The sequence below is a fragment of the Rhynchophorus ferrugineus genome, unplaced genomic scaffold, assembly GCF_030347505.1.
Source record: "Rhynchophorus ferrugineus isolate W39M unplaced genomic scaffold, kcgeb_rfMv2 rfM1, whole genome shotgun sequence".
NCBI classification, from domain to species: domain Eukaryota; kingdom Metazoa; phylum Arthropoda; class Insecta; order Coleoptera; family Curculionidae; genus Rhynchophorus; species Rhynchophorus ferrugineus.
In genome coordinates this window covers 40,476,178-40,500,769 of record NW_027472580.1, presented here as the reverse complement: position 1 = coordinate 40,500,769, position 24,592 = coordinate 40,476,178, and the positions used below count along the sequence as shown (strand labels likewise).

The following is a 24,592-nucleotide window of genomic DNA, read 5'->3' as shown; positions in this document are numbered from 1 at the left end:
TTTGACCTCTTTAATTTGAAGAGATTATGAAGATAGAACAAAAATTTGAAAGCGACAAGTCAAAGGAGAAAAAAGATTTTAAAGCTGAAGAATACTGAAATACAGAATTTAAAACTGAAAAGTTCAAAGTCTTGAAAACCTCATCAAATGTCAAATCATCATCAGCGAGTTTGTTATAAGTTGAAATTGATACATAGAGTCAAGCATTCATAAACAATTGTCAGAAGAGTAAACAAATATTATGCAGCGATTTTGCAACATAACCTTCAACTATGTCTTGTAAAATCCTTGATCATCTCACTTCCACTTGTTGCTTGTTGATGACTCATGTCTGCCCAAGCAGTATATCACTTCTTACAATAAAGCTAAAGATGTTGTCGAATCTTGAATATCCGCTAAACAAAGAAAACATTTTTTCAAGGTTGAATCTGTATGCTTTCTGAAATACTTAAATACTTTATTTTTGAAAATACTGTATATGCAATAATAGATTAATAAAAATGGTAAAAATACTTTTTTATAACTAAATAAAGACTTTGGATAAAATACATTATACCAACTCCTCTTAGTAAGACTTCATAAAAACAAAGAAAAAACTGCAACTTACTCACTCTGTATATTATAGCAAATAATACGAGTATATTAAATATATTTCTTAATACATTGTGATGTATAAGTATTTAGAACAATTAAATTATTATTATTTCTTCAGCATTATGAACTATAATTTTAATAAACTGCTATAAATATATCTCTGAAGTTTCGCAATTCCTCTGAATCTATTTATACTTATCTTCTAATGGTTATGTTTCTGACCTATAGAAGCCATAGGATATGTGCAATTGTAGACTTCAGCACGAAAATATTTGGACTGGAAAATTAAATAAGATTTGTTAGCAAATATATTATTTACTTCATTCAAAATGCAAATTCATTTTAATGAAGCTGCAAACATAACAAACGAACCAAAAGCATTTTAAATTTGTTACTCAATAATAAGTTTCAGGGTGCCATAACAAGAACGATTCATGAAATTTCCAATCCATGCCAGAAATCACTTTCTTCTCCGGTTTTTTTAAAAAAAAAACAATTTATATTATCGTAGCAAACTGTTCTATTCATCTATTTACCATAGTTCAAATTTCTTAGTACAACAAAATACCTCGACAATATCACCTCGAATAGAACGAGGAGATTAAAATCTAATCAAAGATCTGCTGAAAGTTATACCACCAATCAAACTCTGTTTCTGTTTTATTGGAAAAATTATAAACCTAAAATTTCATCCCCGATATAAGCTTTAATCGTGCCAAAGACCATGCCTCCAAGTACCCTATTTTCTTCAAAAAGGAACGCAAAATTATTACTAAGCCGATTAATATACATATTGTACTTGACACTGAAGCAATAAAAAGCACTACAAAGCCAATAATTAATACCAATAATTGTTTTGTTGTTTATTATATTTTAAATTTACCAACTTGGATTCAAATACACTTAGCCTACTGCCTAAAACTTTCGCTTACAGATAAACAAACAAGAAATGCTTGGCTTTTTTGGGACCTAACTTTTAAGATCAAGACGTCAAATGCGCATCGAAATTAGGGCTGCAAGAAATAATCAATATTTTCTACACCAGATATATCTGTTCCCCATAAATTTATTCTCATATATGATAAATAACAATGGGCAATATTTTTAACTTTATTTCAAATTTTGACTGTTAATCGTAGTTTTAACATGAGATAATTTCTTTTGTATCAAAACTAAAATGAAAAAAAAACTACCTGAAAAAAACGGCGACTAAATAGAGAAAACAAAGTGCTGGTAAAAGATCTTGCGGCAGATATAAACTAAGAGCACTCTCGGTGTGCACACACTCCAATTTAAAGTAAACGGATATCGACCCGGCAAAACCAGCTCTCAAATTAAATAAAAGAAACAACGACAAGACCAATCTTTTCGCGAGGCGCATTTCCACCAAACAAAACAGTCGAGAACTTAATCCCAACACTCTTAATCCTCACCTAGTCGACCGGATAGATGGCTGAGCAGCTCGCAGCCAACCTAATAAAGATGAATTATAATGGCGTCTACTGTATGCAGAATGGAGTATATCGTAACCGCAACTGCGAAGGTGAACACAGGAATGCACTTAGCGCGGCTCGAGCCTGACCGAGTTGCCGCTAATGATGGATGGTCGCTGGCGAATTGATTGTTCTTGGAAACGTTGTTTATTTATTGAGGGGGGGCATCATTGATGATGCCGAGGCCATTCTGCATACAACGAAAACGTCAGCCTAACAAAGATATATATCTACCGATTGGATTTATATCTTTTTTAATTGTTATTTATGTTATCAATTTTTGAATTTTATTAACCTCGCTAAAAAAGTAGCAATATTCTTTATAACATTATATATATAATAATTAATTAGTTAATAATTAATTAATAGTTGTCGCGTAAACTTTGACTTTTAGTTTATTTTCGATGATGAATAAAATAATGAAACAAAAATAATGTTATATCAAATATCATTTATTTGAACGTTATAACATATCTATTGCACATTATCACAAAGTATTTAGTGATAGTAGTACTTCACAATAGTTTGTAGGTTAGGGTTCTTCTATTATATTTATATTGAGCCACCTATGAAGTAGAGTTCTGGGCGCGTTTTTAATATAGTGGCATGTAGCTCCCTAATGCATTTGTCATATCTGCCAAACAATTGCATAATTGTCAGCATTGGATTATAATCCCACATCCTGAATGAGTTTTAATCAGTCAATTTCACTTTCTGAGTGACTTTATTTTTCTTCTGATTATTTTGATTTAATGATAATTGTCTATTAATATATTATCTGATGGAATTTTGTAATCATATTATTATTATTGCGACATCGTTACGTTTATTTATATTAAAGAAAATTGTTTAGTTTTACGGTTTCGATTTATTATGTTATTTCTTTTATATAGTATAAGGATATATTAGTAATTTAACAGTTTTTGCAATATTTGTAAAATGGGAAAAGAGTTATGATTTGGGACAATATAAAATATCGCACAGTACCGAATATCTGGTGAAGCTGGTTAAGATAAGACATGCACCGAGCAAACAGACATGTGCCTAACTAAAAAGATGTATCATTGTCGAGTGTTCCGGATGATGGAAGTTTAGGTACCTTGAATAGACGAAGAGTGTAAGACCTGGTAAAGGAGTTCTTATGGCGGCTATAACTTCAAGAAAGCCCGAGATCGTCGATTTTTCGAGCATTCCTTAAGAATCCGTAACGCGCATGTTTCATCGGCGTGGGAACTTCCTAGCTGGAAGTATATTTTCCTCCCCGAAAATATGAGGGAATCTTGAACGAACTTTATCAGCCACAACCAAGAATCAGAAGAAGGAGCTTCGACGTGAAAACACGGTTCATTGAGAATGAGAATTAATGAATACAGAATCAGCAAAAAGTTGTAAAAAAATGTACTAAATATTGGAATAATATAGTGAGTGCAGAATTAGCGAGAATATCAAAATTAGTAAAAGAAACCGAAAATAATAATCAAAGAACGTCAATTAAGAAACGGTCAAGAGTGTCGAGATTTACTCAGAATTAAGAAGAAATAAAAGGTATCAATAATGGAAGTCGAGAATCAAGAACAGTTAAATTCGTGATGTCGTACGTATACTCATCAGTCGCCAGAAAAACGATTTAATAAGTCATTTCCATCCAATTAGTAATTCTTTCACTATTACGTACCGATATAAGATCTTTAATTGTATATATATTGATATTATCCATTTAAATAAACAAACTCGTCTTTGTGCATTAATTTACTCAAATAAAAGATAAAATAAATTATATTTAAACATTGTTTTTTCTCTTTAACAGATCAGAAATTTTGTAATACTGATATCGTCAACACGCGAACAAATGTTTTATGCACCACGTTACTCTTGTAACGAACTCCACTAACTTCCATTAGAGTTCAAAGATGATCAAATTAAAAAAAATTCCATAACTATTGCTTAATATTCAAATGTATATGTTATTACTATTATTAAATTAGCATTAACTAACACAAGTTAGACGAATTACAAGCCATCATAAAGTCTTACTATAAAGAGGCAAGAAGAGCCAAGAAACATAAAAATAATCAAGAGACCAGGGGATAGAGGACTAATATGCCCAAGCCCTAAAAATATGAGAATTCACCAATGACATATATTTACCTTGTTAAAATCTTCTCTCTCGGAGCAAGACCAATCCAAAATTCCATATCCGCTGTATGGTGAATATATGTGAGAGCTACCTTACAATTTTTTACAATTTATTTGGATAATGGTTGTTCGGATGACCACCCAGGCTAGATTTCCAACTCTTAATGCACCTTCATTCAGCACAGTTCGTAACATTTTCAAACACTGAAGGCTATTTAAGATACACCTCGCCATTAACAGATAAATCATCACTTCTGAAATATTTGTACCAATAATTAAACGTTTCATCAAGAACTTTTCACATTCGTCATCGCGTTTTGGAATCAAATTTACATATACTTAATATACTTAATAAATTACTTTCTAAATTACTAATAAAATACTTAATAATTACTTTCAAATCTTTTACATATTTCTTTTACCTACTAATAATATAGTTAGTTTTTAAAACTAAGAATAAAATGTTATTTTACAAAAGATGACACTGTTCTGTTTCCCTTTTTCTCGATGTTTCTTTTAATAACTTACTACTGTCCTTTCATTTCGTTTCATTAACAACTTACTGCTTTTTAAGCTATTTTTAATATCTGCAACTAAATGAATTATGTTCAACATCCTTAGGAATAAGAATTACTAAATATTACCTCTTTATTAGGAACTTTGCATACTTTTAAAACGCACTTTAAACGCACACCATTAATTGGTTGTCATTGTGATGATGGTCTCATAATATTTGTCTTATTGCGGAGATAAATTATTCCATCCAAATGAAAACCCAATGTTCAGTCGGGATAATGTCTCTCGTGTCCGCTTGTTATATAGTTAATTCATTCTTTATTTATTTTTATATTAATACGTTTGTATTCAAAAATCTACTTCCATTATCTTTATTTTTGTTACAAAAATGTAAAATCGAATAAAATTACATCAATACAATAGAACATTTTCCCATCTCTACGAAAGCATTAAATAAACGAATCTGTATCGCAATACTTTTTTATTAGATAACTTGAAACAAACTTCTCTACATACATCTATTTAAAAAAAGCACAAAGAGAACTATAAAAGACAACTCTAACATTTAAAAGAAACCAAACCAATAAAAGAGGAATGAATCAATTAAATATTCCTTCGCAATTTCTGTTAACGTGCTCGCATTTGAAACCTGCAGCACTAAAAAAAAAGAAAAAGAAAATTACATCTATATAATAGAGAAGAATTTCATTCCATTATTTGGTCCAATATACTTACGTTCCCCATTAAAGCGCGAAATAATCGGATCTGTATCGGGACACGTTAGCAGTGTTTTTTGTTAGCCAGATTTTATTGGACATTAGGAACGTTGCAGAATTTTAAAGCGCACTAACGGCCGCCCCAAGCCTTACCGACGACCAGAAGGCAATGAAAATAAATAATCGGTTTCCAGGGCTTAATTTCCTCTTCTCCGTTATTTCCGATCCTGCTGGGATGCATTTTAGCCAGACTGGAATGCGTATTCGCCAGGGTCCGCAGTGTGGCATATGTTCGTGTCCGGACGCGTCCAGAATGTTTTCGATTATTTATTATGGCTGCTGTTCCTAAGTATGTCTCCAGTCCGAAATTAAAGTATATAAAAATTATCTATAATATAAACTACCAGCTAAACCGGCCACCCTTTATTCTAGCTCAATCTGACATTAATTATTAAGGAAGTAAATAAAAGTATTTTAATGAATATCAATTTACCAAAAAAAAAGAAATCCATGTTCTACAAACAATTTCCAGAATAAAAAAATTAATTAAACACAGCATTCAGCATTCTTTATTTGTTCGAGAATTTTAATTTGTACATTTTTAATAATATTTGACATAACACGTGGGTTGAAAAGTCCCGGGCGTACAAAGAAAACGCGTTTCTTTGTTCAAAATTAACTTTATTCATCAAATTAATCTCAAGCAGGAATCACACAGTCATTCTAGCGCCGCTCTAACATTTTAATGCCACTTTTGTAGAACGACTTACCTTTTGTCTCAAAATAGTTACTGTCCACCCAGATGACAATCGTTTTGATTCCAGTAAAATGATGGATCCATGTTTCATCCATTGTCACAAATCGATGCAAAAATTCCTGCTTGTTAAATTTAAACATGGCCAAACACTGCTCAGAATATTTATGATATTAGCTAACTCAGACAACTTCACTGTTTGATCATTCAAAACGGTTTTGTGGATTTTTTTGATGTTTGCTGGTGTTACCACCTCATTTGTACGTCCACTGCGTTCTGTATCATCGGTGTCTCTATGGCCACGTTTGAAGTCAGCAAACCAACGTTTTATTATTGTTTCTGATGGAGCAAAATCCTTATAACACATTTTAAGCCATTACTTGAACAGTATTTTCTATCAAGAAGCAAAAATCAAAAGTAAAATTAAAACATGAAATTGTTTTTGATCCTTTGTTTTGAAAATAACAAAAGTAGTGTCACTCTTAATACAATAACTCACAAACTTATTAGTAGAATATGATGAAATTTTAACAACTTTCTTTTGAAGGTTAGTAGTAACTGAAAAAGCGCTGTGTGTCATAAAACTAATGTCATCTATGTGTTAAGCCCGATACTTTTCAGCGAATACGTTATTTGAAAACAAATAGGTAAAAATATTAATGCGTGGAAGTGTAGAATAGACATATCATACCACAATTCTCGTACATATCATTCAAAATACTATTAATCATTTTCTACAAGTTTTTTTCTGACAATATTGATATAACGTGTCGAGATATACTGTAATGTAACATAGCAGCGATATAGATTCAAACTTCTTCATCATTTCATAACCGTGGCTCAACCAAGGCATACTACATCAATCTGAATAAATGGTAATCAGAAGGCGCTATGTCTAGTACGCTAGGTGCAGCAGAATTTCTCATTCGAGCTACAACAGTGCATCCTTCAAAAATCCTGCAATGTGTAGCCAGGCAAGATAATGGCTGTACTATTTGTATAATATTAATTTTTATACAGATATGTAATATGTGTATAAAAATTAGATATAAGGATTTTTATATACGTATTTTAAAGTTATAAGATTATATTAGATTAGAACTACAACTGAACTTACTATTGCAGCGGTTGCTATAACAACATAACTATCTATGGTTAAAGCGGTTAAAAGTGTCCATTTATACTGGAATAAATAATTAATAATAACGAAACTCGAAATATATGCGAAAACACATACACTGTTAAACTGCTATATGTACAATTGTCCCGTCAATCGCTCGACTACTTTCCGAGTTTTCCAAGATAATTACCCATGTCTAGATATAAGAGCGTAACGTCACATTACGTACGTAAAAATATGAATATTTACGTACATGACTTTCAGTCGTATACTATTTCGACCCCTCGTTTTTGTTCCAAGTGCAGTTTATTAGTGTGCATCCAAGAACTAATTTAATTAAGCGTTAGATTGAGAGATTGGAAAGAACAGAATCGACACAAATATCGCAACCTCAAGTTCACAAAAGAATCATTCACATCGACAAAACTAGTTAGCAAATTTCGGAATATTTCTGTACAAATGAGACCATGGCGACACAGAACTTTGCTCTAATCCGGATAAGATCTACGTTGCAAGAAACTTTGATGAAATTGCATTCGTATACGATTCAAAGAGTCTTAAAATTGACAGATTAGCGCAGGCTATGAGTTTTAAACTTTTTGCAAACATAACATACATAAGAGTCTCCTAGAAACTTCCATTTTTATTTTTAGCAGATTTATTTTTATAGGGACATTAATAATTTAACAACATTATAGCAACTAAAGTTCATTATCATGAAAATTAAAACTGAATCCTTTTAATTATTGCTCTAATATTTAATTTCCAATAAATAATATTTTACAAAATTTATTGTATGATATATTATAAAATATTATGTATTTATATATAATTTATGTATAATATATTATGTATTATATAATATATTATAACATTTTTCATATTCACTACCTATGGCTAATTCTGTATATTTCATTCTAAAATCATCTTAAAATGTTAGTTTTTGAGTTCGTGTTTTATTTACCATTTTCTAACACATTTCTTCTCTATTACCTCATCTGCTCCATCTATGAAATCACTTTACAGTCAATATTTTCCAAATACTTCCCCATTCGGTTTTATATCAGCTTACCCTAGTGGTATCTGCTTATATGATTATTCGTTTTTTGTGGCCTGTAGCCAGTTAAACCCAGCCCCGCAGCAAGACCGTGTGGCCTAATGGATAAGGCGTCGGACTTCGGATCCGAAGATTGCAGGTTCGAGTCCTGTCACGGTCGGTCGCGCCACTTTTTATAAATTATATGGCATTAAATTGAGGAAATAATCTTGGTCGTAACAAACAACATATTTTAAACAAATATAGATATACTCATAAAAATGCCCCTAAATATTTCTAGGCGGTTTCTATGGTACAATATGTTTCAAAATGAATATCTCCAGTATAATTTATTTTAGGTATATAGAAATGAAAAATATATGAATACATTGATCAATAAACATTTCAAATTTCTGTGAATTTTTATTAGTCTATTATTCTATCTGAATCAATAATTTATATATTAGAGATGCGTCATTAAATTCGTCATTTCAATCTTATTAACTGAAAATTAATTTTATTTAAAATTTCCCATGCACTGACTTTTCCATAATTTTCTCGATTAAGATATAAGTTTTATTATAATACTAATGATGAACGCCTTGTGGTTGAAATTCAACACTTAATTTCAACAATTTATTAAATTAATCATGTTTCTCTAATAACAGAGTAAAGAGAATAAATATAAAAAGATATATTACTAAATATTATCACGGTATGTTCAATAAAAGATTAGAAATGTACTTTATATATAATATTAATTTAAATAACAACTGTTCGTATATTAAAATAACTTTCTTAATAATTATCAAAAAGTCTAAATTACTACACCACTAAACATTACAAAAAAGATTATTTTCAAAACTATAATGGATAAAGGTAAAAAATAAAAATGACTGATTCTATTTTATTAAGTAATTCTTATGATTAAGTACAATTTTAGCAGTTACAACTAGCGAAACTAGTTTGTGTATAGCGCAAAATTACATTTATTCTAACGAAACAGATGCAGACCAAGAAAAATCTGAGAATGACAAACGAAAACTTCTAATTCAATTGTCTGGCGGTCTTGCCGGAAAAAGAAATGCGATACTTTAATAATAGGAAAACAAACTTTCACGAACAAAAGCTTCCATAAATAGTAAGGCCTTCCCCATCTTTCCGCGCTAGAAAACTAATAGCACGAAATAAGATTGCCTCGAAAAGAAAACCGTTGTGGACTAATCGAACTCTATTAACTCTCGTTGATATTTTAAATTGAATTCGGAAGCAATAACAAGCGTCCGGATTTTTCTTAAGCAGTGTCGTTTTATTTGTCTAACATTGTACAGACGATGCTGGTACACCTGTGCAATACTTCAATTTCTTGGTCAGTTGCACTCTATTATTCGTTTAGAAATTTAACTAACCCACATTTCATTGTTTCTCAACGTATACGTCTCTCAATGTATATTTCTTTCTCTCTCTCTATCACTGTGTATAGTTAATATAAATGAATTACGGAGATTTCAAATAATATATAGAAAGATAGGAGATCTGTAATAAAGGCAAAAACATTTACGCATTATGTCTTTAGAAATTTGAATTATTGATTGAATTTGATTGAATTATATATTCTTTTTATACTTTTTTTGCCTCATCTTCTCTGTCAGTATATAGTTCCATAAGATGTCAAGAGTTTGATGTAAAGCATCATCTAGTACAGTTTGTAGTGGTGTATATAGATAAACACAACTATTACCACAAAATCTCATATCAATTTTCTTTTATCACTCAAATATAACTAAGTTATTGTATGACGTAATATAATGAATGGCAACATAAAGGGCATGGACAAAATAATATAAACACGTGACATCGAAATCTTGTGCTAGCATTTGTTCTTAAGACAGCAAGTTGTTGCAAACAAACAGAAATTCGTCAGGGAATACTGTCTGAATAGTTTGCAATGAAATATTGTTCTATTCTTATGCCAATACTTCTGCCAATTTATTCAATGATGTTGGAGTTCTTCCTTAATATCTGCAATAAAACTCCCCGTAACGCTTCTATTTTGTTCAAGTCTGGGGATTGAGCTGGCCAGGGAAGAAGCTTGATGCTATTCTGATGCTCCACAAACCAAGTGTGAACTCTTATGCCTGTATATATGGGCTTATTATCATATTGGAATATTACAGTGTCTGGTTATTCATAGTAAGAACTTCATTGTTGCGAACGTCGAGATATATATTCGTAGTAAACCGGACGGTGATCTAAATGAGAGGTCACGTTCAGTACCACGATATTAACAAACGGCGCGAAAACTTTTTTTGGGTAAAAAATAGCACAAAAATGAATTAAAAGGTATACTGAACATATTTCAGTGATGTATTGATGTATAGACAGTTTTTAAAACAGACCAAAACAAAATATTCTGCATCAATTGCGTTCATTTATGAAGTTCAAGCAGTTATATTAGTTATTGTTTGACAGTTTACGAGAATGTTAACTGTCAGGCTCGGTATTGCTTAAGAGGTAACCAATACCGAAAAACGAATGTAAAAAAACGAATGAAAATATGCAATCTATGTATACATAATTATATAGAACTTCACTTGGGTATCTAACACTGGAGCTAATCGATGCTTTTGTTATGATATGATGATAGGTTGTTTTTAAATCCCATGTATACATTGTTTGATAACAATTGGAGAATGTTGAGTGGAACTGAAAAATTAGTAGTATTCAGTATAAGTACCTCCACAGATATTCAAAAATCATAAAAATGACTCTAAAAATATGTAAAGCATCGTTTCGTCTTCGGTCTATATCACAGGTAATTGGATTTGATGAATAAATTATAACAATTTTGTTCATTATATCCGCCGGATCTAATTACCTATTAGTACTTGTCCAAGCGTTATATATACATTAAGTATTAGTCCATTTACATTAAATATATATATAACTGTCAATTGCGTCAAAATATATTTAAAAAAAGTAATTGTATTATTAAAAAATGAAGCGACCGTGACAGGACTCGAACCTGCAATCTTCGGATCCGAAGTCCGACGCCTTATCCATTAGGCCACACGGTCCTGCTCCAGAAATAATAGAGTAAGGTACAGGGCACAGAAACAAGCTAATGGAAATAAATTTTATTTGAAACTAGTAGCATAAAGTATGTATTGTAGAAACTGACCGAAGTGAAATATTAATTTAAATGGTCACTTTCATATAATAGACAGACAGAGAGTGTACTAAAATATAAATACTACTTGAATACTAAAATTAAATCATCCAATACTTTTTTAGAATATATTAAATCAATTCAAATTGAATGCTTTTATCCTGTTCTTATTTTCTAATAAATTAGTTACAACTACTAAAATTAATGTTTGTGACCGTAACAGTGTAAACTAAAATACAGAATAATAATATAGCTCATACTTGTAACTCGAGAGAGAAGGCTGAGATTGTCACTCCCTAAAGGTCAACTTTGTAGAAAAAATAACGATTAATTCTTCATTTTAAAAAATCGGGCTAGTTACTAAAAATTCATTATAAGTTTAAGCTAATTGATGATCGAGATCAATGTTATCCATGTCAAGTTAGCAATAAGTCAGCGACTGAATATAATATAATAGCACTGAAAGTACTTCAGATCGTAGTTTAATTAGTAATGCACTTGTTTAGAAAGCAAGAGATTTGATTTTTTTTTCAAAACCTACAACTGTTCAAAATGGAGGAATATTTAAAATGTTCAGTGTTATTTTGTGTATTGTCAATTTGCTCAGATTTTATGCATTTCCTTAAAATACGTTTAGATTCTTGCAACTTGAGATTTTCTTAATTTTCAACAGAACATATTTTAGATTTATCAGTTGCATATATTTGCTGCGTTTATATAATTTTTATATAAGAGCCGTTTCTATTCTTTTATATTATGTTTCATTATATTTTGTACAAATGAAAATGTATATGTCCGTGCAAGATATGGTCGTGTAATCTGAAAATTCTTGATTGACAGCTTTAAGACTTTAATATAACCAACATTTAAATACATTTTTTTGTATTTTATTATGTTCTATATTTTCTATTTATAGTTCTATTTAAATAACTAATTGCAATATTTCTGGACGTCTCATATATGTTTGGCCGGGTATGGCACTTGGGATCTATCCACAAGATTAATAAATTGTTGCCGCGGGAATCTTGTCAATTTCCTGAGTTGTATCTTTTAGACAAATAATTTACAAAGCTATATGAAGTGGAATTCTCGACATTTAAACCTATCTCGACCACATTTCAGCAATATAGAATCTTGGAATCAATTTTACATCTACTTTACGCTGCCGATATCTCAAAAGAAAATTCTTTAGAACAAGTTGTGCAAATACTAGAAATAACAATTGAAAAAATATGATAATGTCATATTAGTACTAATTTTATGTAATTCATAGAACAATGCAAACATTTTAAAATGTGACGAATAGATCAAGATGTAAAAATAACCACCCATTAAAAGCATGATACTAAACAATCGCATCTTAGCTTATTTCCATTCCTAAAAAGTCATTTAACTATATCATTATTTAGACAAAAGATACATCACTTGTTTCCTGGTGTTGCTCCTTCCAATTTCCAAGATATATCTCAGATGTACTTGTTAGCAAGTTTATTTTTACTTTACAATTTCAAAATATACTAGCTTTCATAATATCCCCTTATAAGGACTGTGGCTCTTCCATCCAAATCATCTTGCACTTGTCTGCTTTTATTTTTTCATGCTACTTAGCCGTTGTGACTAAAATGAGTTACACTCAGTTAACAAATATTTCACCTTCAAAATAGTAATAAAATGTTTAGGATCTTCGAATGAATATACAGTAAATAAGTCATGCAGTAAATACAAATTCTTATATGTTTACGTAATTCCTGTCTCTATCGTTGGGGGATGAATTGGCCTGAAGACTCCATTTATACATTTTGTGCCACCAAATAAAAGTAGTATTCTTATTTAAGAAATATGTTAAGAAATCTGTAAACATAACTCTGAAGTTGTATAAACATAAGACTTTCATGTTATACTCTTAACATAAGAAAGTTGAATTTCAATATTATTTGCATTTTCTTCCTTATCATAACTTTATTGTATTATTAACATTGTATTATATTACCGGCCATATTTACAATAATTTGATACTCTATTAAAAATGCTTAGACGTTACATATTATTCTAGCAATAAACATTGCTTTTTAGGAAAGGAACACTACACGTACCGTCCAAAAATGACAGAACATTTTATTTTGGCATGGCATTGTGAAAAGTATATTTATAAACAAAAGAATATAGGCCTCCGTACCCAACAATGAAAACCGTCAAATGATATTTGGAAACCGAAACTTTCCGGGAGGAACTGAACGCGCCACGAATCGATTTCGATCACCGCGAACGGAAAGATTTTCGCCGAATCCATATCGACAGACTCCGACTTTCGCGCAGACTCCAAACACTCGCTTCGTTCAACTCTGTACTCACCATTAGACGAAAAGCTGAGTAGAACAAGCTTAAACAACTATAAACAATCATATTAGGTCCTATGCGGATGAAGTGCAAACGGTAATTCAATAGCATTGTATGTCAGTATAACGTTCTTCGGCTCATCAACAAGAAACTATGATATTAAATGAGTGCACGAAGAATTTCGATTTTTACGCAAGATTTTGCATCAAAACTTGCAATACGGTTTCTTAAATCACAGAAACGTGGAACTATCCAATAAGATATGTTATATCTAAAAAACTTTATTAGCACGACGATAAAGGCGATAGGATGATTCACTCTACTAGTAGTCAACAGTTCGAATCTTAGTCAAGGCTGGAGTTTTTTAAATCATTTAAACTTATCTATAGAGGAGAGTATAAAATCAAACAGAGTATAACAATCCCAACCGCACCAGTACCCAACCTGAGTAATGTCGGATGCCCTCTCCGATGGCCTCTAATTTGTCACTTAGTCGTTAGTTTTAATTCCAAGGGTCGGAATTAAAGGCACATGATAAACAATAGATTCACACCAGATAAAGCTAGTTGGTGAAATCCCTTTAGACTTTTAGAAAATATAATTAATTTTTTTAAATGGTATTTCCACAAGCATTGTAAAATTAATCATGTTAAGAAGGTGCTCGTAAGTAAATAGAGCTAGTATTACGTATAATAAATAACAAATAATGGTTTAATAAAAAATTGATTTTTCTGTAATATAAAACATCCATAAATTTTAACAGTTACATTATACGACAAAAAGCTTTCCATGCCTTGAATTATTACCCTTTCAATTTATAATGCCGTTATCGATATTTCTAATTAAATCGAAAATTGCCTATTTTCAAAACCTCTTTCCTATTAATAACTTGATCCATAATACAATTCACATTGCGATTTGGTGCTAGTTTTTATTTGGTTTATTCGATTTTCGATTTTCATTATTTTGTAAAAGTTGTATATTTTATATTATACTAGCAGAAGTAAGGTATACGTTAAGTTGTATTATTGTAAACTATTCAATTTTTTTAACATCTTTATTAGATACGCTGAGTAAAATCTTAATTATAAATTAATTCATTACTACATTTCATTTGTACTTGGATTAATTCACAAGCAAGACGAGTGCGAGAAAATACATCAATATGTATTCCTCAATTATAAAATTATAATAACTTATAGCTATAATTCAAACTAAAGGTATACACTTTACATAAGTTCGTATGATTTGGTTCGGTTCAATCTCCTGACATCCTGCGCGCTGTCCAGTAGTTGTATTGCTTCCACGTTAGTATGATTTTGTAATATTCTTTCGTGTTTCAAGGAGAAATCTTGGATAACTTCGCAAATCCATTTGATTTCCAGGTTATCGTGCAGTTCTTCGTTGGTTACGTAGCGATAGGTATTGATAATCAATCGAAGAACCTTGTTTTCACAGCGTTGGATCACTAGTTGATTTGAATTTTTACCCCATAGGTCCAAATTAGCCTTATTATTGTCTTATAAATCAACCTCTTTGATTCTAGACCAAGCTGAGAATATCTTCCGACTAACCAGTATAGTTGTTTTATTTTGATTCTAATCTGTTTTGCTTTTTGTCTAACATGATTTTGATGTTTCCAATTTAATCTACCGTCAAGATTGATTCCGTGGTATTTATCTGATTCTGCTTGAAGAATCGGGCATCAATTGAGTGATATAATTAAGTTTTTATTATTTCACCGCAATGCAAAATTAACGTGGACAGATTTGGAGCTATTAAATTGAATTTTCCAATCTTTCGTCCATTTGTAGATTTTGTTGATTGCCAATTGTACTTTTTCTACTGCCCTAGACAGAGATATGTCGTCTGCCATAATAACTGTGTCATCAGCAAAGGTTCGAGAACGCCATTTCGTGCGACACTCTAAATTTTTGATGAACAAACCTATAATGTTCCATAATCGATGTGGATTCAAATTAGGCAGAAAAATAATAGGTGAGCCAATATTCAACCAAAGATTATGTGGTGGCATTCCGAATATATTTAGAGAATTTAACAATTCAATTGGGGAATGTACACTTTCATTTTCATTTACAAGAGTATCGACTTGGACTTTTAACATAGCGCCATCTATTGGGTAATCACTCAATCCAGACGATAACTTAACTTAGACCGTCATCTGTTAGAACCTGTTAGAAGAAATAGATCTTATAGAAAATTATAACCCTTTATCAAATCATAAACAAATAATTTGCAATAAAATATATTGCCACTAGAAATTCAAATATCAACTATCTTATCTTTCTAAGTTCGAGCAAACTGCACACAGGGTGTAAAATTTTATTTAAGTCGGTTTAGTAATTTAGGAGTTCGTCCCGGACAAACAATGTGAAAAAACGTAAAACTTTTATAAATAAAGCTATTTATTATCTGCAACTAAAATTAAAATTTCATTTAAAATTATATTTCTTTTTTAGGTAAGAAACCGTTACGTAGCATTTCCATCAACAAACTGGTAAGTAGTGATTAATATTACTCATTCAACATTGCGAAAGCAATACTATGAAAGATAATATACTTCGTTGTATTTAATTTGGATTTGTATATTATTCATGAACAAATATGTTATTCATTCAGCAAGATTGATTTTAATACTAGTACAAAATAGTTTAGTTTTAGTCTAAAATATGAAATATTTAAAGAATACAATGCAACCACACATATAAAAACTATAAATATGCAAGTATTGCAACATTTGTCGAGCAAACAACTAAAATTAATTTCACAAAATCTACTTTTATATGTTATAGCAGGCCTCAGAAATAATTTAAGTTTTTTTCTCAGAAAAAAATTTAAATTGATATAGAATAATGAAATTTATGTATCAATGGCAGCCTCTATAAGGCTAACGTTTAAATATCGATTAATTGGCAATAATTATGAATCGTGTAAGATTGAGAACTGAGCTGCGAAATGATTGCAAATCCAATATCAACCCATCTTCATATTTTTAATAAGTTGTTCCTTTAATTAACAAAGAAGTTGATTCTGATTAACTGAGTAAATTTAAAAAAAGATTTCCCTTATAATCTCCTCAGAATCGTACTGATTATATGCTATAAAACGATTAAGGATTAATCAATTTATCTGGATATATATATTATTTTAATGGAAAGAAGTGGCTACTTCAAGTCGAATTAACAGTGCAGACAATACGACCGATCCAATCCTATTTTAAGATAAACGAAATGATAATACATTATCTTCATCACGACAAAGATAGGCCACATCTTTAGTGACTCGACAAAAACAAAAAGAGATTCATAGAAATTTTGATGACGTTGATATAATCCCCGCTCTACATCCATTGGTTTCGGTCTCTTCTAAATTGTGTAAATTTGGTTCAGTTTATTTCCCAAAAATCTTCTGGGTATTTTAGAACTATAAAACTGAAAAATCTGAATATTATAGCGATTATAATGAGTTTTAATCCAGGGGACAATGTTTAATGAATATAAAGAATTAAGTAGAATTTCTCATTTAAATCTATTCACGTATGCTTTCACAGATTTTGCTTCATAATAATAGTTCTTCTGTAAATATTCAACGCCAGTTTATTAATTATTATCCATACATGATCATTTAAGGTTCCATTTAATCTGAGCTGTTCATCCAGTTCGTTATTTTCTTTGAATCGAGTTTCATCTATTGACTAGAACGTTCATTATTAATTATGTTAGTCACTTCGGTGTACTGAAAGTACTGTACGGGTACTGTAAATACTGAAATATTCACATTAAGCTTCCAAGGAGTTTTCTTCTAAGCATGTGGGAAATATCATTTTAACACCAATAATTTTATGTTTATTCATAATTCAATAACTACCGAGCAAGATCAAAATATTTTACTATTCTAGTAAAATGTTTTATAACAAATACTTAAAGTGAATAACGGAGCATTAATTTAAATATAGTTATAAAAGTTTTCCACAACTTCATCAATCAAGGCGACTCGACGACCTTCCTCCTACTGCGATATTTGCGAGTTTGAAAACAGCGCAGGAATGGATGCAAATGTATAATTGTGATTTTCTGCATTTGTTATGTCACCGGGTCGAATCCCACCGGGATATGGTTATAACTTAAATGCAACACAGACCAATAAATCGAAATTCAAATAGAGTCTAATCAGGCGCTCTAAAATAGAACAAAAAATAAATTTTTTGTGGTACTATAATACATATAGTCACATATAATACTTCTGAATTTAAGTATTATATCATGACTTTTTTATATAGCATTTTAAATACTGTATTTTAAATAATAAAAATAAAAAACGTAAAGCTTCCAATTGTTAAAACCTTCACAATTTATTGCACGACGCAAATAAACGGGATGCGGTTTTTTCCCACGGGAATAATGGCAGGAATTGAATTATCCCCCCTTGTTTAATACCTTCACAATTACAGAATGATAAAATGTCCGCCAAGTCAGCTTCATTTTTATTTAGCAAAAAAAAATATATATATACTTATACAACGATTAGCGTTCATATTTCAACGCAATATACGAGAACATCAACTATTTCCATTACGCGGAAAATATTAATGGAAAAATTCTTCTGTTTAATTCGCTAAGCCCTGAATTTAATATAAAATGATGAATGAGCCAATGATTTGAACACGCAGTGGTAAGTAATAGCTTTAGAATTGCTGTTAAAGTTTTCAGTATTCCGTTCGACATGTATACATGTACAAAACATAATATCGAATCAAAATCCAATAAAAAACTTGATTCATTCCGACACAGATAATAGATGCATTTAAAAATACTTATTTGAATTAAAAATGTTTTTAAAAATATTCACAAATATATGTGATATATCGGGTACTAGTAGAATGATCTGAAAATTATTGAAGTTTAATATTTTTGTACTTATGTTGAACATCACAAAGAAGCTTTAATAGTATATAGCGAGACAAGAGTGACTACCATGGAAAAATTAGCCATAACTTATTTTTGCAGTAGTTTGTAAATCATATTTTAAAGAACATAGAGGGACCATCAGTTATTGTTATGTAGCATGCACCATATCTACCTATACCACTGATGGGGAAAATTTCAACAAGTGCATCAACAAAGGCTGCAATTAAGGAATGTCTTAAAGTACTAAAATAAATTTCGAGGAAATCATGTTAAAGAACGAACTATTTCAAATTGCTACTCGGTAAATATACATGGAATATTTAATTCTATAAGGCTTCTAAGCCTGAGAAAAGATACATGGTAGATCAGATTACTGAACGTTATGGCCACGGAGTATTATGTCTTCCTCCCTATCACTGCATATATAATCCAACTGAGTTGATATAGGACATTGCAATAGACATTCAGGTCGAGAAGGATATTCAAACCAGAACTGTCCAGATTTATGGAAAGAGGCGTTGTCGAAAGTAACACCTTCGGTTCGTGTGTTTGTTTAGCTTGATTAGTGTTTCTGAAAGTGACAGTGATTGAATAAAATTTAATGAATGTTGGTTTATGATTCAATGTTGACAATTACCAAGACAGGGTGATGAAAGAGGAAACAACTAAAGGTCAGAATACAATTAATATACTTTAAATGTATGAAATTGCATTATAGAGTGTGAAAGCTTTATGAGCATGTGTGTTATTGTCCAGAATATACATGAACATTTGGTTAACATGTATGAGGAGAGAAATAATACTAACTCTTTTTCAGATATAGCAAATGCATTAAAGATAATGCAGTGATGTAGTTTTGTCAAGAAATAGGTATACATAATGACTTTACAAGGATACATTGCATCGAAAGAAACAAGAACTAAGCGTAATACATAAATATACTCTTTAATGAAACTAAAATACATTACTCGGATATACAATTGTTAATTAGGTAGATTAGGCCTTCGGGGGATACCACTACATAAAAAAACGCACCTTGAACCCTACCTATACTAGTTTGGAAAAAAGTTCAATTAATTAATTGTAGTTTTAATTTCTTCGATAATATATACATTAGATGTACTATAATGTTCAAATAAATTATAATACATAACATTTTTGTTTCATTATTTTATTTATGTTAAATTTTTGTTATATATCAAAGCCAAAATGTACTAAAACTCAGAGTTGCTGCGACAATATTGCGACGTTTTGACAGATCTCCCGTATCACTACTGTTTTAAATAGACTACATCTATTATCAAACAAAAATCCTATTGAATACCCTACTACACATATATTCTTATGAAAATTGTAATATAAAAATCTCTATGCCACACGAAATCCTATTCGATACGACACCGATGAAATGGATATACGAGTATGTGTGTGGATGTTTCTCGGCCAACCCCCGCCCGCACTCCCGCCGGACACGTTTCCAGACACAGAAATCAGAACAAATGGAAAGTTGATTATGGGATTTGAACAAATCATTGAAATAATGACAGCGGGGACGGCAAAAAGGTTTAAAGGGCGAGACCTGGATTCGGAGGGTCTCTAAGGCCACAAATAAATATGACCTGTTATATAGAGATATCTCTGGGATTTCTTTCCGCAGTGTGAACACTTTAAATGACGGTTTATCAATAGATTTTTTTTCAGCGAGTGTATTTGTAGGCGTTCTGAAAGTACAAGAAAAATAGGATATATATGAGAACCAATATTTGGTATCAAATATTTGTATAAAAATCATTATTTGAAGCAGAATATCACAAACTAAACTGCTACTGTATCTTATCCATTCATTATTAAATATGTTTTAGATATAAACTGATATTATCAGTTTATTAAACCTGCAACTAAAAAGTAATAAGGAATACGGATCGTGACATTATTCCTTAGAATTTCGGGGTTAAATTGTTAACAAGGAATATTATTTTAGCGATTAGCATTATTTGTGCGAGGCTATTTATCTCAAGTAGTTAGAATTATGGGTTGATAACTAGCTTTTTATGCAATGGTTGGCAATGACTATTTCGATAGTCGCGGGTTCGAATTCTGCTGAACATGATCCTAAATTTGTTTGTGATTATTTATAATTACAGTTATACGAAAAGCGGGAGTATAAAATCTACTAGGAAATGATCTAGTCACGCCGGTAGCGGGCTGGGCAAGACCGAATAATTTCAGGGATGATCTTTAAGTTGATCGCTCACTAATCGGTAGGCTTAATGCCGAGGATCGTTGTTCTGAGCCCACGTTAAGCATTTATCCAGTCCAGTTTTTTTATTAATCTCTTAGACATGTAGAAGATCGCATCAGTAAGTGATCTGCTGTACAAACTTACAATCTAAATCTTATTCTAGATACTATTCTAACTTATTCTAAAATCTATCCTAACGTATTCTAAAAACCATTCTAACATATTCTAGAGTTCATTATATCTCACTCTATGTGTCTATTAATCAGTTCCTATGGTAGTTTACATTCGAGCCTACGCACTTCACTGTCATCGCGCTGATTTAACTGTTTGGCAAGTACATTGAGATGCACTAACAGCCTTTCAGAATTCTTCGCACTAACAATTCGAATCACACTCATGGGTTCTAAGAGGATATCGCGCTGAATCAGTTTGTGGGACACGCAATATGGGGCATCGACGATGACTCGCAATACTTTTTTCTAGAACCTCTGGAGGATATATATGTTAGATTTACTATTAGTACCTCACAGTTTAATACCATAGGTGCAAATGGGCCTAAGTGTTGACTAATACAACAAAACCTTGTTTTTTAAGGATAATTACGATTTGCGCCCAATCTGCCAATACATTTGATTTAGTTTAAGCCCAAGCTGTTTTGTAACTACGTGTCTTTTCAATGTTAAACGCCAACCAAAATGCATTCCCAGATATTTAACGTTATCTGCTTGCGGGATTTTTTAATTATTTATTTTTACTGAGGGACAAGTTCTTCATATAAAGGGTGAATGTCATATAGGTAGATTTTGACTCATTTGCTCTGATACTCCATGTTTTCAACCAGATCTCGACTTTGTTAAGATGAAGTTGGAGGTTTCTTTTCTTGATAAACTCTAGTTGGCAGTAATAGGAATACTTTAAAATATAACAAAAGGAATAATAATGCACACAGTGTAAATTCGTTACCGCTTTTTCGTCTAAAATTCAACTACATTATTTACCAGATTTAGCTTCATCGTACTTCTCCGACTATTCTCTACCTTCAAGAAATCAGTTCGAAATCATCTTTTCAAATATAATGAACACTCTTTGTTATTGAGACTTGCAATTATCACTTGCATTGCAATGACATGCAACTTATCGACTGCAATCAGATTTGTTAAAGGGAACCAAAAAGTGTGTTAAGTGCGTTTATTAATTTATGTACAAGATAACTCAAGAAAATTATGAGCTTCATTAATTGCTTATCGGTAAACCGTTGGAACTTGGTGCCAAGTTGCTGACATTATTTATTCTTCCGGTATTTTGCTGTACAGCTGTGGTAACAATGGATATATACATTATCGTACGGTTATTTGATGCTGGAAATTCCTTTTATGAAATTTTCTGTGATTATATTTGTGTAAATTATGTTTATATTGAGAAAACTACTCACTTTTTTTATACACTTTATAAATTACCACACCTGCTTCGTATGTGGATTGTATCTTATTGGTGAATCCAGCACTATATTGTTTTTCATTATTTAGGAGATTTTGGTCACAGTATCCCGTACTAAAATTTAATGCAACTGCACTACGCTAAAACATTTCCATTGTATCTGCATCAGCTTAATATTTAATAGTATCAGTACTTACCTCTGTACCGCATTTTAGTTGCAATACTGGCCCCTATTCTTCGAAGTTGCTGATTATAGATGGAGTCTGCTTCTGACCATGACTGTTTGGATGAGTTTACATAACATGTTTAATCAGAGTAAACACAAATATTAAGCAGCGATTTACAAATGATTAAAACAAGCAAAGCGCCAAAACAATGCCTGCTGGTTTATAATAACTCATAATTATTACTACTAACCTTTTGAAGAATTTTGCATTTGATTTATTATTCTATTCCGATAAGCAATACATTGGACATCTTGATAACGTCAATTAGCTGTTATTGTGCATAAACTATATGTAACTCTTTGTAGCCACGGAATGGTTGTTCATTTACTAGTCAAATAAGTATCAATAAGGGAAGGTTGATGGTGGATATCATCGCTTATTATATATTAATAGTTATATTTAACTTAAAATTGAGATATATATGTTATCTGAGTGAACTTTGGGAATCCCAGCCATGTGGAGAGTGGAAAACTACCGACTATAATCTTGAATATTGTCGCTTCTAAGCCTAGGTGTCTTTTTGGATATAATTGTGACACCAAAACAACAACAATATATATTCAGTATAGATAATTTCCAGTAACTGTCTTTGTTTCTTTCTTGTTTAGCCGAGTTCTAATAACAGTTCCCTTGAATTATAAAACTGTTAAATTTGAAAGACCCATCGGATTCGAGTGTAAAAATGCACCACTATCACAGAGTAATTTAAAAACCTATACACAGCCGCGCCATTTTAATAACAAATCCTCAATTTTAATATCCTCGCCGAGATAGTGGCGAAGTAATAATCACCAGTCTAGCTGCAATGGCGGTTTCATATCGGCCGATCCTTTTTCGCGATTTGTTTTCTTAATATTAAACTTTTCCGTTGCGATCTGACGTTGTTGCATCCCAGTGCATATTCGGAAATTGGCGACTTTAATCGAAACTTTTTCATTTTATGATAAAAGCAACAAACAATATCTGCTTTTGTTCGCTGAAAATTATCTTTCTTATTAAAAAGAAAAATATTAACATATATGTTTCAAAATTTGCGTTAATTAGTGTTTTAAGACTAACGGTTCCTTATCTTCGAAAGAATAATTAATTCGCCTGATTTTGTCCATTCTACCCATGTATAAATTTGTTTTCAATTAGTCTAATATAATAAAATAGTACCTCTTAATTATATAAGCAATTTCTGGTGATTGAATATACGTGTACATGCAAAATTCAAGTTCATTTCGAGCAATGTGCCATTTATAGTACTCATTTTACTGTTGCGATAGTTAGGAGTTCGAATCTTGTTGTAAATTTATGTTTGTGATTGTTTATAATTATGATTTTTTATAAGAGTGCAAAATCCAACTAAAAAAATCATCCAAGTCACGCAAGTAACTAGACTGGATAAGAATGTTTTACGACTTGATCTCTGAGTTCACTCTAAGTCACTTGCCAATCAGTAGGTTTAATACCCAGGCTCATGATTCAAAGTACACGTTAAGCAGATGGTCCAGTTCAAATAAACTCTAGTTGGTAAAGCGGCAACTCTGAAATTATTAAAAAAACCTTCAAGTGCTATTCTTGAATTAATTCAAAACAACAATTTAAAAAAAAAGTCAAAAATCAAGGCACAATTTATAAATTGTAGCCATTCAACTATAGTTTTACTAAAATATAGAAAGAAATAGATGTAAAAAATGTAGCTGCATGAAGTTGAAAACTTATCTATATATATCTATATATATATATATATATCTATATATATATATATATATATATATATATATATATATATATATGTATCTGTGTTATTTGCTGTTCAAAATTAGGCATAAGAATTAAAAATATATTGAAATCATGCCTATGAATTTTTGATGAAAATTATACATACATTCAGGTCATACG

The 24,592-nt window shown here is 31.0% G+C and overlaps 2 non-coding genes across 2 annotated transcripts; one reads left to right on the top strand and one right to left on the bottom strand.

Annotated features, from left to right (window-relative positions):
• The first annotated feature begins 8,473 nt into the window (after positions 1-8,473).
• On the top strand, positions 8,474-8,546 carry TRNAR-UCG (transfer RNA arginine (anticodon UCG)). Its single transcript has one exon. It is a non-coding gene; the product is annotated as a tRNA-Arg (tRNA).
• A 2,823-nt stretch (positions 8,547-11,369) lies between these two features.
• Positions 11,370-11,442, bottom strand: TRNAR-UCG (transfer RNA arginine (anticodon UCG)). Its single transcript has one exon. It is a non-coding gene; the product is annotated as a tRNA-Arg (tRNA).
• Between the last annotated feature and the right edge of the window lie 13,150 nt (positions 11,443-24,592).